The sequence below is a fragment of the Macrobrachium nipponense genome, chromosome 6 (assembly GCF_015104395.2).
Source record: "Macrobrachium nipponense isolate FS-2020 chromosome 6, ASM1510439v2, whole genome shotgun sequence".
NCBI lineage: Eukaryota > Metazoa > Arthropoda > Malacostraca > Decapoda > Palaemonidae > Macrobrachium > Macrobrachium nipponense.
The window spans coordinates 28,317,049-28,332,067 of record NC_061108.1 but is presented as its reverse complement, the minus strand read 5'-3'; the positions used below and the strand labels follow the sequence as shown (position 1 = coordinate 28,332,067).

General features: G+C 43.2%; 1 protein-coding gene across 1 annotated transcript in view; it reads left to right on the top strand.

The window, feature by feature from the left end:
• Nucleotides 1-15,019, top strand: part of LOC135216775 (m7GpppN-mRNA hydrolase-like) — a gene marked incomplete in the record, with an annotated part of 310,615 nt that overhangs the window by 148,527 nt on the left and 147,069 nt on the right.

Below are 15,019 nucleotides of genomic sequence, written 5' to 3'. Positions count from 1 at the left end.
TGAGTGTGATCGCTAAGGAATACGGTCGAAATCCGGCTATGATAGGCACCTATCCTTAGCCAGAAGGAAGCCATCAAAGCAGCTACACCTTCCAAGGGGGGACTTATTTTTTTTCAACGAAAGAGGAGCCACGTGAATGATGAGATGGAGATGCTGCTTCTTGTATGGATTAAGGACAAAGAAATAGCTGGCAATACGATAACTGAGACGGCAATCTACCAGAAGGCCAGCGCCATTTTCGGTGATCTGAGTGCTCAGGCCGAGACGATGCAGGAGAAGGGACATCGAAGGCAACCCCAGACTTCAAGGCTTCTCGGGGTTGGTTTGATAAATTTCGTAAACGGACTGGCATCCTCTTTGGAAAAAAAGCCTTGTCGGATGTACATCACGCGGAGGAAGAGAAGAAGCTTTCTGGGCATAAGCCTATGAAGGACAGGCTTATGCTTGCACTTTGATTCTATGCCAGTGGGGATTGTAAGGTGAAGCCTCTACTTGTGTATCATTCTGAGGCTCCTCAAGCCTTCAAGGCCCACAAAGTGCTAAAGGAGAAGCTTCTGGTGATGTGGAGGGCTAATACAAAAGCCTAGGTAATGAGACTTTGTTCACCAAGTGGGGTAAATCTGTGTTTCGGCCCAACAGTGAAGAAATTCTTGGAAGAGAAGCGCCTCTCTCTGAAATGTCTGTTGTTGTTGGACAAGGCCCCTACTCACCCTCCTGGCCTTGAGGAAGATATCCTAGCAGAGTATACTTTCATCAGGTTCTTTATCTTCCACCTAACAACAACCCCTCTCCTCCAGCCCATGGACCAGCAAGTGATATCGAACTTCAAGACGCTGTATATAAAACATCTTTTCAAGAGATGTTTCGACATCACTGATACCACAAACCTCACCCTGTGTGAATTTTGGAAGGAGCATTTCAATATCGTGATATGCATCAGACTCATCGATCAAGCTTGGCTGAAGTTTCGAGGCAAACCTTGAATTCTTCGTGGAGGAAACTCTGGCGTGATGCCGTATCCGCCCGAGACTTTGAGGGATTCAACGTGGGCGTAGCTGATGCAGATTCAGAAACAGTTGACAATCCTGAAACTGTTTCGCAACCAGAGACACCCCAAAAAGGCTTACACGGTCGTATGTTTGCGCAGTTCGATGAGGTTTGCCCGAGTCGTTTCAGGAACATTTTGAAAAGCAGGCAGAAGCAGTCTTCCTTGGATAGTTTTTTTTTATTTTTTTTAAAGAGGCCTTTAGTAGTAAGCAGACAGGAAGGTCCAAGTGATACGAAAAAAACAGAAAATTGGAAGTGGTTGAAGAAATTGAAATTTGTTAAAAAACGTAAGTAAAAAGTAAATAAATTAAAAATCAGACAAGGGAAAAAAAGAAATTTAATTTCAAGTTTTTTGTAAAGTTTTAAGTGTTTAATGTTTTTTCTGTCATTTGTTAATGTGTTTCGTAAAGTTTAGTGTTAATGTTTTTCTGCCATTTTTCTAATGTTTCGTAAAGTAACTGTTCATGTTTTCTGCCATTTGTCCTCCTCTGTTGCCACTTTTGGACATCACCTCACTCGAAAAGTAAGGTTCCACATTTTACTACATATGTATGTACATGTACATACAGTTATTTCTTGTACCCTGTACACTAATACACTTTATTTACAGGTACAATCACGGTTAGGTTAGGTATTCAATGGTCCAAATTGTCTTGTATTTTCTTCATTGTTTATTGGTCATTTTAGCTTTATTATAAAATTTACTGGGGTGTTTTTGTAGGGCTTGGAATTGAATTAGACAATTTACATGTAAAACGTAGTTCTAGATACGAAAAAAATCAGGTTGTGAAGGCCGCTTCGGAACGGATTAATTTCGTAACTTGAGGCACTACTGTATTACATTTGGCACCTGTTTTGCCAATTTGACTAGCCTTAGAATACATATTCTTGGCTAAAAACTTTGACTAATAGTGTTAGTAGGGGTTCACTACTTAACACTAGGTATTATCCAGCTTGGTTTACTTGGTCATACTAAATACTATGGAAAATAAAACAAAGATGATGTAGCCTGTTTATGTACTTTTAGGTGAATTTTCACCAAAAAAATTAGGTAAGTACTTTGTTAGGTTTTAATCATTAGATATACTATCTTAGGTTATGGGCTACTGATAATAGCCATTCCTAGTCTAAAATTACTTGTCCTAAACGACTAGGCTACTAGCTCATGTAAGCTACTGCCTAGGAAATTGTAGAAACCGTTATCTGAAAAGATTAACTAAAATAATACAATATGGAGTAGTTCTTTAGGCATAAAACTAACAAAAGAGAATGACAAAAAAAAAAAAAAATTTAAAAACACTCTTTCGTGGGCATAAAGCCTAGCCTGGAACATGTATCGCGTCAACCACATGCTCTAAACAACATGGGATGGGCAACAAAAATACCAGTTTTTCCGTACTTACAAAAATTTTTTTTGTTCCTGTTTTTAAATTAACTGTTTTAACTAAATCTTAAAATAAAAATTAAGCACTTAACTTCCAACTTTCGGCAATTCCATGATTTCTGGAGAGCCATCTTGAAGAAAAATTCTCAAAATAGAGGAGCACTTGGCTGAATAGGCTTACTTCTGTGTTGACCAGAGGAGTATTGGATCTTGGTCTTTTAACCGGCCTGAGCATAAAACAAAATGGCCGATGTGCATGCGCAATAGTCACTCTACAGGTTTTGATGTAGGAAACTGGGTCCAGCCTCGCTGAAGACAAGATAAAATGCCGTCTTGTCTTTGAGTCCATTATACTCTGTCACTTGTCATAGTGTTTATCATTATGGCATTGTGATGGTAATTGCTTCATAGCAAACAAAGATAAAGGAAAGGAAAACGCATCTTCAAGAAGTTCTGCAGTAAGGAGGCTTTCGCGCCCGCTGTTGGAGGCGGCGCCTGTTTTTCGCGGTTGTTCTGGAATCGTCGGGCGTGTTGTGAGAGCAACACGCGCCAATGTGTCAGGAGAAACGCCACGATTTCTGATGGAATACCTCGTCTAGATTCATCTAAGAAGTTCTAGTAATCTCGGGAGCCTGTGACGTTCACCGTAGGCTCCGCCCCCAGAGTGCCGTATAAATAAATAAGACGGTCGTAGCAGCAGCCGCAGAGATCGTAAAAGAGAGATCAACCAGTTAGTCACAGAGAGATATACTCAGTAAGAGCCACAGATCGATTATCAGTGAGAGAGCAGCAGCAGAGATCATCCGTGAGAGATAAGAGAGAAAGGGACCGACGAAGGATTAAGAAAAGTTGCTCGAGAGTTGGTTGGATACTGGTCTAGTCATCTCCAGGAGTGGACGACCGAGTTATCTCGACGTTGAGAAGATTCAGAGAAGAAGTGTCCTGCTAGAGGTTTTGGGGAGTACCTGACTTTCAAGTAACGAGAGTAGACTTTATTTTCTGCAATACGGAGTCAAGAGGACGTGAGCAATCGTCATTCTCCTTTTGTGAAGTCATCGTTTCGTCACTAAACTGCCAGCAAGTACAGTATTTGAATTACCTCCTCGCTCTTCCCCCCAGTTTCATACAGTGTAATCTTCTATCTTTTTATGTAAATAGGAGATACCATTCTGCATTTACCTTTTTAGTAAGCTTGTAAATAAACCTTCGTTGTGTTAGTGTTTCTTTTATATATTGTATCCCCAGTTTCAACTGTTGGTGTTGAAATATTTTTTTTTTATTTTTATTTATTTCATATCGAACCTGGTGCGGACCTCTCTCAGAGGCCGTAACTTTGTGGCGACCTTGCTTAGGCTATCAACACTTTAACACAGTTTGAAACAGGGAAAATATAGAAAACAGAATAATGAGTGAGATGTGTGAAAAGTTTATTGAGTCAGGTAAGCTTCTGGATCTAGAGGGGAATGATCTCCTTGGAGACTGTTGAAAGAAAGGAAAGAAAGAAAAGAAAAGTATGAGAGAGATGAAAGACCGGCTGAGAGAGAAGTAATGAAAATGCAGCAAGAGAGAGAAGCAATGAAGATGCAGCAAGAGAGAGAAGTAATGAAAATGCAGCAAGAGAGAGAAATGTTGGTAAGCAGCAGAAGAGAGAGAGAGAAGCGTATGCATGAGCAGGAAGAGAGAGAGAGAAAGAGCGTATGCATGAGTTGGAAATTGTGCGGTTAAGACAAAGCACTCTTAACAGTCAGACAGGCGAGAACGAAAATGAAGCTGATACGTTAGGTATGAGTGCAGTGCTAAAATTAGCACCAAAGTTTGATGAGGAAGATGTTACAACATATTTCATGTGTTTTGAGAAGTTAATGGAACGAGTAGGTTCTCCTAAAGAAATGTGGACTTTGTATTTGCAGTCAGTTTGAGTGGTAGGGCACTTACTGGTATAGGTTTGCATGTCTAAAGGGGAGGAATGTGATAATTACGATATCGTGAAGAAACTGTTCTTAGCGCTATATAGGTTAGTACCAGAGGCGTACTGTAAGAAATTTAGAAAATTTGAGAACGGATGAAAATATTATGTATGTAGAATACGGTAAGAAGTTAGAAAGGTTGTGTTTTTGATTGGTTAACTTCTGCTAAGGTTAAGGATTTTGATAGTTTTGAAGAACTTAGTGTTGTTAGAAAACTTCAAAGATAACGTATCTCCTGAGATTAAGCTTTATATAGAGGATAGGCGAGAAGTATTTTCGCAGGAGCAGCTAGGCTAGCTGACGAATATAGTCTAACTCATAATTTGAGTGTTAGTAAGAAACGAAATGATCCTTCGTCTGGTAGAGTACAAAGCAGTAAAGGTTTCAGTTCCTAGAATAGCCAATAAAAGCAATAATAAAGCAATGCGAGTAAAAGTGACTATTCCCTCCTGTTATACATGCAGAAAACCTCTGGTCACTACGTCTAAGGTTTGTAAGAGTAAAGTGGCATCTAGTAGCTCAGAATTAACTTGTTTCCGATGTAATGGGAAAGGGCATTTAGCAAGAAATTGTGCAGTGGAAAGGAAGGACGGTAAGAAACCAGTGTCTCTAGTTAACCTTTCGTCAAGTAGGAATGATGTGATGAGAGAAACTAGGAAAATTTTTAAAATTTTGGTGAATTTTCTGTCAGAAGGCGTAGTTTTCTCTCTTGGAGGAGTAGATTCGAGAGAAGTGGTCTTGCTTCAAGACACAGGATCTGCTGTCTCACTGATTAGGAGTGAGTGTGTGCCAAACAGGGCAGAAATCAATATGGAAGAGAAAGTCATGTTAGGTGGATTTCCTAACACTTGAGTTCTTTGTCCTTTGTTGAAGTTGAATTTAGAAAGTCAGGTAGTATCAGGCGAAGTAAAACTTGCAGTTGTGGACAGTTTGCCTGTCGAAGGCGTTGACATTATTGTTGGTAATGAGTTAGCTTTATCCAAGAATGTGAATCCTGTTGTGAGGAATATTCCAGTGCCTGACATGGTAGTAACTAGGTCGGGTTTAGATACAGACGTAGACTATGGTCATAATTTGTTCGTGGATTCGAACGAGAGCGAGTTCGTGGATTCGAACGTGAGTTAGTTTGTGGATTCGAACGAGAGTAAGTTTGTGGATTCGAACGAGTGTGATAGAGGTAGGAAGGTTAATCTTGGCATGAGTGTGGCTGAGAGACCGGACTCTTATCGATGTTGACAGTGATAGCCAAGGGGAAGGCGTAGCTGTCGAGAGTAACATAGTAAATGTACCAGTGTCTAGTCCTAGTTACGGTGATGAATTACGCTCTAACGTTTTGGATGAGGATGAGCTAGTCAAGTGCAGAGAGAGGATGAGACACTAACCCGAATTTTTGAATGTGAGCTGGATGATGATCTCGAGGATGTGTGTAAGGAAACTTTTTGTTTAAAGGATGAAGTTCTTGTGTCGTTATGTTCGACCGAAGTCAGGTAGTAAAGGGGAAGTCACAGAACAATTAGTAGTACTAGGAAGCTCATTGAGTGTTTTGAAGTTAGCACATGATGAGCAAGGGACATTTTGGAGTAAAATAAAACTTTCAAGTGTATTAGTAGGGCGTAATTTTGGCCTAAGATGAAAGATGACGTGGAGAGGTATGCTTTAAGCTGTCATGAATGCCAAATTGCCGGGAAACCAAATCAAGTAATCCCCAGAGCTCCGTTGTGTAATATTCCTTCAGTAGGCGAATCTTTTTGAGAATGTATTTATAAATATTGGTCAGACCTTGCCTAGAAGTAAGGGTAGAGATGATTGCATAACTAATCTTGAGTATTATAAAAACAATTTAAGAGTTGGTTGGCACTAGCGGAGGAGAACGGAAGCCCGAATGGAAGTCAAGGGGGAACTGAAGGAAAACATGATCTTAGAGCAAACAAGAGAAGTTTGTGTGTAAGAGATAAAGTTTTAGTACTAGTCTCGAGAGAAAGTCCCTTTTCACTTTATAAGTTCGAAGGTCCTTTTTCAGTGGTAGAGGAGAAGGGAAATAAATATCATAGAATTAATGTGGGTAAGAGTAGAGCAAAGTCAGTGAATGTAAACTTGCTTCAGAATTATAAAGAACGCCCTGTACCTTGGCCGCCGCCCGTTGCCTTGGTAATTGTGTCCCAGGAAGAGAAATTAGTTTTGAGAAAGACACAAGAGGTGTCTTAGTCTTTCAAAGTTTTGAGCAGAGTTCAGAAAACGGAAAAGTAATAGAGAAGGATAATGTTATAGCAGATAGCCTCTCTAGAGATTTCTCAGAATAAGTAGCCTAATAACCGTTTTTCTGTTATCGCACGAGTGGGTGTGTGAGTGAAGCGTGCGTGTTTGGTTGGATTAAAAGTTTATGCAGAATTGTTTCTCTGTTGTTTAATTCTTGTTTTTCTTAAAAAAAAAAATTAAAATAAAATCAGTTGATTTGTTTTTTTTTTCTTTTCTTTGGGGGGGTGTGTTGATGGTAATGCTTCACAGCAAACAAAGTAAAGGAAAGGAAAACGCATCTTCGAGGAATTTCTGCAGTAAGGAGGCTTTCGCACCCATGTTGGAGGCGCCTGTTTTCGCGGTTGTTCTGGAATCGTCGGGCGTGTTGTGGAAGCGCAACACACGCCAATGTGTCGGGAGAAACGCCACGATTTCTAATGCATACCTCGTCGTCTAGATTCATCTAAGAAGTTCTAGTAATCTCAGGTAGCCTGTGACGTTCACTGTAGGCTCCGCCCCCAGAGTGCCGTATATATACAACAGTTTGTAGCAGCAGCCGCAGAGATCGTAAAAGAGAGATCACCAGCTAGTCACAGAGAGATATCCTCAGTAAGAGCCACAGATCAGATTATTTCGTGAGAGAAATCAGCAGCAGCAGAGATCATCCGTGAGAGATAAGAGAGAAAGGGACCGACGAAGGATTAAGAAAAGTTGCTCTAGAGTTGGTTGGATACTGGTCTAGTCATCTCCAGGAATGGACGATCGAGTTATCTCGACGTTGAGAAAGACTTCAGAGAAGAAGTGTCCTGCTAGAGGTTTTGGGGAGTTCCTGACTTTCAAGTAACGAGAGTAGACTTTATTTTCTGCAATACGGAGGCAAAGAGGACGTGAGCAATCGTCATTCTCCTTTTGTGAAGTCATGGTTTTGTCACTAAACCTGCCAGCAAGTATTTGAATTACCGTCGCTGTTCCCCCCAGTTCATGCAGTGTAAGATTCTATCTTTTTATATAAATAGGAGATACCATTCTGCATTTACCTTTGTTAGTAAGCTTGTAAATAAACCTTTGTTGTGTTAGTGTTTCTTTCTATATTCGTATCCCAGTTTCAACTGTTGGTGTTGATATTTTTTTTTGTCTTTTCATTTATTTCATATCAAACCTGAAGCGGACCTCTCTCAGAGGCCGTAACATGGCTAATACCCATCTAAAAGACCAGGCTAAATGATATTTCTTCGATATTAGTCTGATCACCATGGGGCGCTAGCACACACCCATGGATGGGTAAATCCTTTGAGGATGAACAGTGACTATTGCTATAAAAAAAAATATGAATCATACATTTGACTAACTTTTACTACAAAACAGAAATTTTAGTTAGATGTGACTGTGAGTAGTAATCCTATCAAAATTGAATGGTCTGCAGTGATGGACTATTTTATTAGTTTGGATAATACAGTACTCCCCCCGCTTCTACAGGGATAGGTTCCACCCATTGTGAAATGCAAAATCGTTGGACAAAAAAACCCATTTTGACGAAGGAAAAATCTATCTGTGGATGCTCGTGTCCGCCCTATGAAAGTAATCCTTACATCATTCTTTCTAGGTAAATTAGCCTAAAATTACCAGAGAAAAAACAAAATTAAGAAAATGTCAGTAAAACTGACTCGCTCACTCTTAAAAGAAGTGTCGGTATGATATAGGGGCGAGTGTGGAACACTACCACGAGACAAACACCAATTAGAACTTCCCTATCAGAATCCCCCAAGAGAGAGCCGATACCAACGGGCGATGCAGCCTCTACTAAACTACTACTAGAGGACGCCACGGACAGCAGCGCCCCTAGCGGTCATCCTTAATTAAAACATAAATACATCTTGTCCTGCAAGGGGGGGAAAAACAAAAACAAACCATAAACAAGGATGGGTTTCATAGGGCGACACGAGCCAATCACCCAGAAATAGATTTTTCTTCGTCAAAATCCCTTTTCTGGGCTCAGCTCGTGTCGGCCTATGAAAGAGTACCAGAGAAACAGACAAGATGGAAAAGGAATAATGAAAAACAGATTAAAATGATGGATATAATATAAGTAAATCAAATACAGCATACAAATTAAGCACTTAAACTAACTTATTACAATAATCAATAACAGAATGTTAGTAAACTTAAAGTACTTAAATGGTAGATAATAAAATTATAAATATGCAATGTAAAATAAGGAAATTTTTGGATTTTTACTTAATTAGAATATATAATTACAAATTTATATACATACATGTGTCCTACCCTAGCATAAAAATAAGGGTAGGTACACTCAAATCCATCATTAATACAATTAATACAATTAGTTCAAATATATACAAACACATTGTGACTGAAGCTTATCACAAACCCAATTGGAGAATTTATACAAACATATTGTGGCCTACCCTAGCATAAAAATAAGGGTAGGAACACTGAAGTACATATCAGTACAAGGGTGGTTGTCCCTAGCAAAAAAATAAGGACAAACCACTAAAAGACACAACGGCTAAGGCTATGATGTTGAGTAGCCTGACGATAGGTTGAGGCAGTTGGTTGAAGTAGGTAGAAAGGAGACCATGGATCAAAACTACAACTACTAAGCAGTATCAGGGGAAACTATGTTTCCCGCTGCTACTGCTGAAAACTTTAAAGATTCCAAGGACTTTAATAATGCCGTTTAAAGACTGTCGGGGATTTCCATCCAGTATACTTTCTAAGATCCTCAAAGTTCATATGTTGGAAATAATTAATTGAGGTGGCTACTCCCCTGATTATCATGTGCTTTTGGGAATGACTCAGGGTTGGCTTGTTTAATGAAGTAAAGGATTTGCTGTCTAATGCCTTTAACTGATAAAGTACCACCTTTTTCTCTCATGAAGAGAGCACCCGAGGATCTAGAAGAAGTACGAGAAAGAAAGGCTCTAAGAGTTGATACTGGGCAGAGAGAAGGATCCTGTGGAAGTGGGATAAACCTTCCAAGGAGCCCACCTTGCAAGAGGATCTTTCATTTTTGGCTAAAAAGCTACGATCCGGAGCAAGTAGAACTTCTCCTGATGGAGGAATTCCACATGACCCGCATCCCTGGATAGAGCCGACAGTTCTGAAATTCTAGCTCCTGAGGCTAGGCTTAATAAGAATAATGTCTTCCTCAGGAGCATTATGAACATGTACAAGATGAGTTGTCAGTATCTGAAGCTAGTTTTGAGGACATCATTAAGAACCATGAAACTGTAGTAGGCTCTGAGAAGGTCTAAGTCTAGCACAGGCTTTAGGGATAGATGTGAAATAAGATTCAGTCAAATCTATCTGAAAATCCTACTTGAAAGATTTTCTTCAAAGCCGACTTATGAGTGGTAATCGTGCTAGCTGCTAAACCTTTTTCAAATAAGGATCTGAAAAAGGATAGTAGCCAAAATTAACTGTCATGGTTGTAGTGTTCGATTCTCTCAAGAAAGATGCTAATTTTTTAATTTTTTAACAGCTGAGTCATATTGTCTAATGGTTTTGACTCTCTCTGATCTGATTCTAGGAAAAGAATATTCTGTGGATCAATGTCAGCATCTTATTAGCCGCAAACATTCATGAAAGTCCATAAAGTTAGGGTCTGGAGAGTTCCTGAGGAAGCGAACACAGTCCTCATTTGTACTGATTGTGATAGCTTGGGATTGGGGATCCGTTGAGGTCGGAGACCCAACTCCAAAAGAAGAGGATACCAGTTGCTCTTGGGCCAGTCGGTGCAATCAGAGCTACTATCCCTTTGAAAGACCTTAGTTTGTCTAGGACTTTCAATGAGAAGATTCACTGGAGGAAAAACATAAATTCTCCTCCACTGATTCCAATCCAACGACAGGGCGTCCGTGGCATAAGCCAGAGGGTCCAGGTTGGGGGCCACATAGCAAGGGAGCTTGTGGTTCGCTTGTGAGGCGAAGAGATCCACTTGGAGACCTGGGACTCTTCGGCTTACCCACTGGAATGACCCGACGTCCAGAGACCACTCTGATTCCAGAGGAACTGACCGGGACAGAGCGTCTGCTATCACATTTCTTACTCCTGCCAGGTGATGGCAGACAGATGCCATTTGTGTTTGCTTGCAATGCAAAGATGGCTATCATGACATGGTTCACATGCTTGGATTTGGACCCTCCTCTGTTGATGCAATGAACTACCACTGCATGTCCAAAACTAGCCTTAGATGAGACTTCTTCGGGGGAAGCAGTCTCTTCAGAGTAAGAAATACTGCCATTGCTTCCAACACGTTTATGTGGAGCTGCGAAATTGAACTGACCAAGTCCCCTGAACCTGTTTGAACTGAGAGTATCCCCCCCACCCGGACAGGGATGCATCTGTGTGAATGGTTAACACTGGGAGGGGATATTGAAGGGGTACTTTCTTGGCTAAGTTCTTTACTTTTGACCAACGGCCGTAGTTGGTTGCGGCAGGATCTGTGGAATTACTGACAACTTGTCTCGATATTTGGAGTTTGCTTTTGACCGCCAAATTCGATTTATATCTTTCAGCCTTGCTTTCAGAAGGATATGTTACCGAAGCAAACTGAAGAGACCCTAGGATTCTCTCCTGGTTTCTTCTTGACGTTTGTTGCATTTGAGAAATTGCCTGACAGATTTTGCTATTTCCTTCCGTTTGACCACTGGAATGATAGATTGTGGGAGGACAAATCCCATTGGATTCCTAGCCACTGAAAACGAAGATTCCGGAATAAGTCTGGATTTCGTTTTGTTTATCTGGAACCCCAAGATGTTTCCAGAAAGTGAACTACCTTTTTGGTAGCTTTGAGACATTCCTCGACTGTTGGTGCCCAGATCAACCAATCGTCGAGGTAATGCCGCTACCATTGATTCCCTGAGCTCTCAATTGTTGTACAACCACTTCTGCTATCTTTGTGAATACCCTGGGGGCTACATTCAGACCGAAGAGGGCAATCACTTTGAATGAGAATGTCTGATTTCCTAGCCTGAATCCTAGGAATGGGGCGGAAGGTGCCTGGCTATAGGGATATGATAGTATGCGTCTGTAAGATCGATGGAGCATGTGACGGCTCCACGCGGAAGTAAGGTCCTTACTTGCGAAAGGGTAAGCATCTTGAACTTGTCGCAGCGAATGAAAGAGTTTAGCTTTGACAAGTCTAAGATTACCCTTCTTTTTGTTGAGCCTTTTCTTTGGCACGCTGAATAAGCGACCTTGAAATTTTAGATGTTTGACTCTCGCAATAGCTCCTTTCTGAAGGAGTTTCTTCCGCGTAATCTATCAATTCCTTTGACGGTATCTGATGAAATGATTTGATTGGAGGAGGATCTTGGATCCAACTCCAGCCTAATCCTTTGGACACTATGCTCTGTGCCCAAACTGCTGAACCCCCACCTGTGGCGGAAGAGAGAACAGCCTCCTCCTACCTGGGGAGCCTCATTGCTGATGGGCGGGTTGGCCACCACGCCCTCCTCTGAACTGCTTACTCCTTGTGCCCCTTCTGCGCCACGGTGACGAAAGTAACCTCTCGCCCTACCCCTCGGTTGAGAGTAGCCCTTGAGCCTCATAAGCAGGGTTAAAGGCAGGCGAGATCGCGTAGGAAGTCGAAGGTTGCGATTGCTGGGGCGGGGGACCAGGAGGAAAGGCTGGGTTTGCTTAGATGTAGCAGGTTGTCCTGTTGGGTAACTGGGACTGCCTGCACAAACTGCTGCTGATGCTGGAGTTTTTTTATATGGCTGGAACCTCTTACCAGCCTTCTTTGGTTTCTTGCCAGCAGTGGGAACGGATTCCTGTTTCCTCTTAGAGGAAATACCCCACCTAGCTCTAAGGCTCTGGTTGAGTCAGCAGCTTCGTGGTGGACTTCGTTCACTGCGGACTCTGGGAAGAGATCCGCTCCCCACATGCTCGCAGCCAAGAGATCTATTAGGCTCGTGCCTGATAGTTGCACTCTTGAAGAACATGCTTCCGACAGTTCCTCCTGGCTTGGAAGAAGTCAAAGCGTCTAACAGAACCGTGTGAAACTGCGATTTCGCCATGATCTTGAACAGCGGTTCGTTAGCGTATGAAAGGGCAGCCATTTCCGTAACGATAAGAGAGTTAAGGGACCTGCCAAACCTAGTTCGCGCATCGAACTCTGCCTGGATTAGGGAATCCGGCAGCCTAGGTAACTTCTCACCGAACTGGTCCATAGCGCAGTCCGGCTTGAGTTTACCCAGCGTGAAAGTAGCTGGCAGGTTTCCCATAACTCTCCGAAGGCGGGAAGAGTGGAGAAGTAGACTCCGACTCTCTCAACTGTGGAACGGGCTCATCCTTGAGGACTGCCTGAAGAGCCTTCTCCACCAATTTCGTGGCGAACGGAAGAGAGACCTCCTCTTCCGTCGCGAAAATAGTGAAGGGGCTCTTATAGGCCTGGAGTTAGTGTTAGTACACTCCAGTCCTCAAGGCAGTGAACCCATTCCCGTTGGGCGTGATCTCTACTGTAGAGGACTGACTCTTCGAGATCTTGTCCTCTCTCGTAAGAGCCGTTGGCGTCAGCCTAGCATACCCGATGAAAGGCTGTGACAGACCCGGAGGATAGAACCTCGAAGTCCTCAATCCTTCGAGTGCCAAACTCCGGGATCGAAATCATCCCGTCCTTAAAAGGAGCGTAGGCCGCTACTCTCCATGGATTCTCCATAGAGAAAGCTGGCAAGGAGTCGTAAGGCGGAAGTTGGAGAATCCCCGTGCTAGAAGCAGGAGAGACTGGGGGAGGAGCCTGAGATAGCCCGGCTACCCGATCCTCATTCTCTCTCATTCTATTAGAGAGTTCCTGAACCGTCTGTCCAGTTTGAGACAGACTGCTCGACAATTGCGCGAACATCTGCTCAAAACGTGTTCCCCAAGCTGAAATTTGGGAACCTACCATCACTCCTACCTGCTCCATCATTCCTGGTGAGACAGGAGAGGGAACGCAGGAGCTGGTGCTTGCCACCCCTGCCGGCATAGCCGGAGAGGGGGGTGGGGGCAGCGGAAGGCGGGAGAAGGCAGCGACTCGGAGGTAGCGCGAGCCTTCTCCTTCGAAGCCTTGCCTCTCGGAGCTCTTCGACTGGGAAGAGCTCGGCTTAGCCTTTACCGCGTGGCGGCGTATGAAAGTCGATGACTTGCCTGGCCGAAGAAGACGAAGACGACTTCCTAGAAGTCGTCTTAGACAAGGCCTTCGGTTCTCTCTTTCCCTTCTTCCTTAGGAGGTACAGAGAGAGCGGCAGTGCGGCTAGGGATCTCGGATCCCGGAAAGCCTTGGAAAGAGGCGGAAGAAGAAGGGACAGGAGAAGATCCAGGAGCGCCCAAGGAAAGACCTTGTGCGGGGGGGCCCGACAAAACCTAACCTCAACCAACAAATCCTCACTTACTACCGCCATCGGTCTCGAGATTCAGGTCCAGGGCGGCGACGTCCGGAAACTGACTCCTGGGAGGCTAACGACCCGAACGAATGCTGGAGTTCTTGCTGGATGGCGGCTATCACGGGGGCGGCGGACAAGGGGTCGACGTAGCCCGTCGACTTGCCCGCAGGGAAGATCTGGATGGCCAGCTTCCTATCCAATATGTAGGGCTGGCCCCTTGGCGGCGTTTTTTCCAAAAGCCGCCCACACCGCTTTCAGGGTGGCGAGGGCGACTTCCCTCACACCGCTAGCCTGAAAGAAAGGCTGGATTAGCTACAATTACGGACAGGTTAACAAACAACCTTACGAACTAGAAGTTGTTAGTAAATTCATAAGTAACCTCATAATGGACTTACCCCACCATCCCCCAGCTGAGCGACCAGGTCGTAGCATATAGCGCAGGCCTCGGGGTGGCCAGACGATCGACTCGTTGTACGAAGTATTGGCCACAGGGGCGGGGCGTGAGACCTGCACTCGTCATGGTCCACAGGGGTCATACAGCGTCGCATTACAGGCGAGGACCTGGCAGTTGGTAGCCTGTAAGTGAAACGTACATGAGTACAGAGGTAAACACTTTACTGCCTAACATATGCTCCGCTGGTGCCGGAGCGATAAAGTTAGATAAAACCAGAGCCCGCTAAAATACGTGTGGGGTAACCAGTTGGAAGATTAGGCTATGGTTCCGCAATGGCGGAGGCACAAAAAAACAAGAAAATCAAACCCAACTAGGAGTGTGTGGTAATGAAAGAAACCACGACGGATAATGGCGGGGATGGTTGATAAAATGAATATAATAATACACAATCATTGTAAAATATCTTATAATAGGGTATATATCCTTAAAGTAGCAAAAATCTAACAACATTAAAACAACTTCTCTCCACCCGTCGTCACTAGAAGAGTGCGTAGGTAAGGGTAAAGCTCCCTTCCGGTAGCGGGGGAGAGATATAAGGATATAGTAG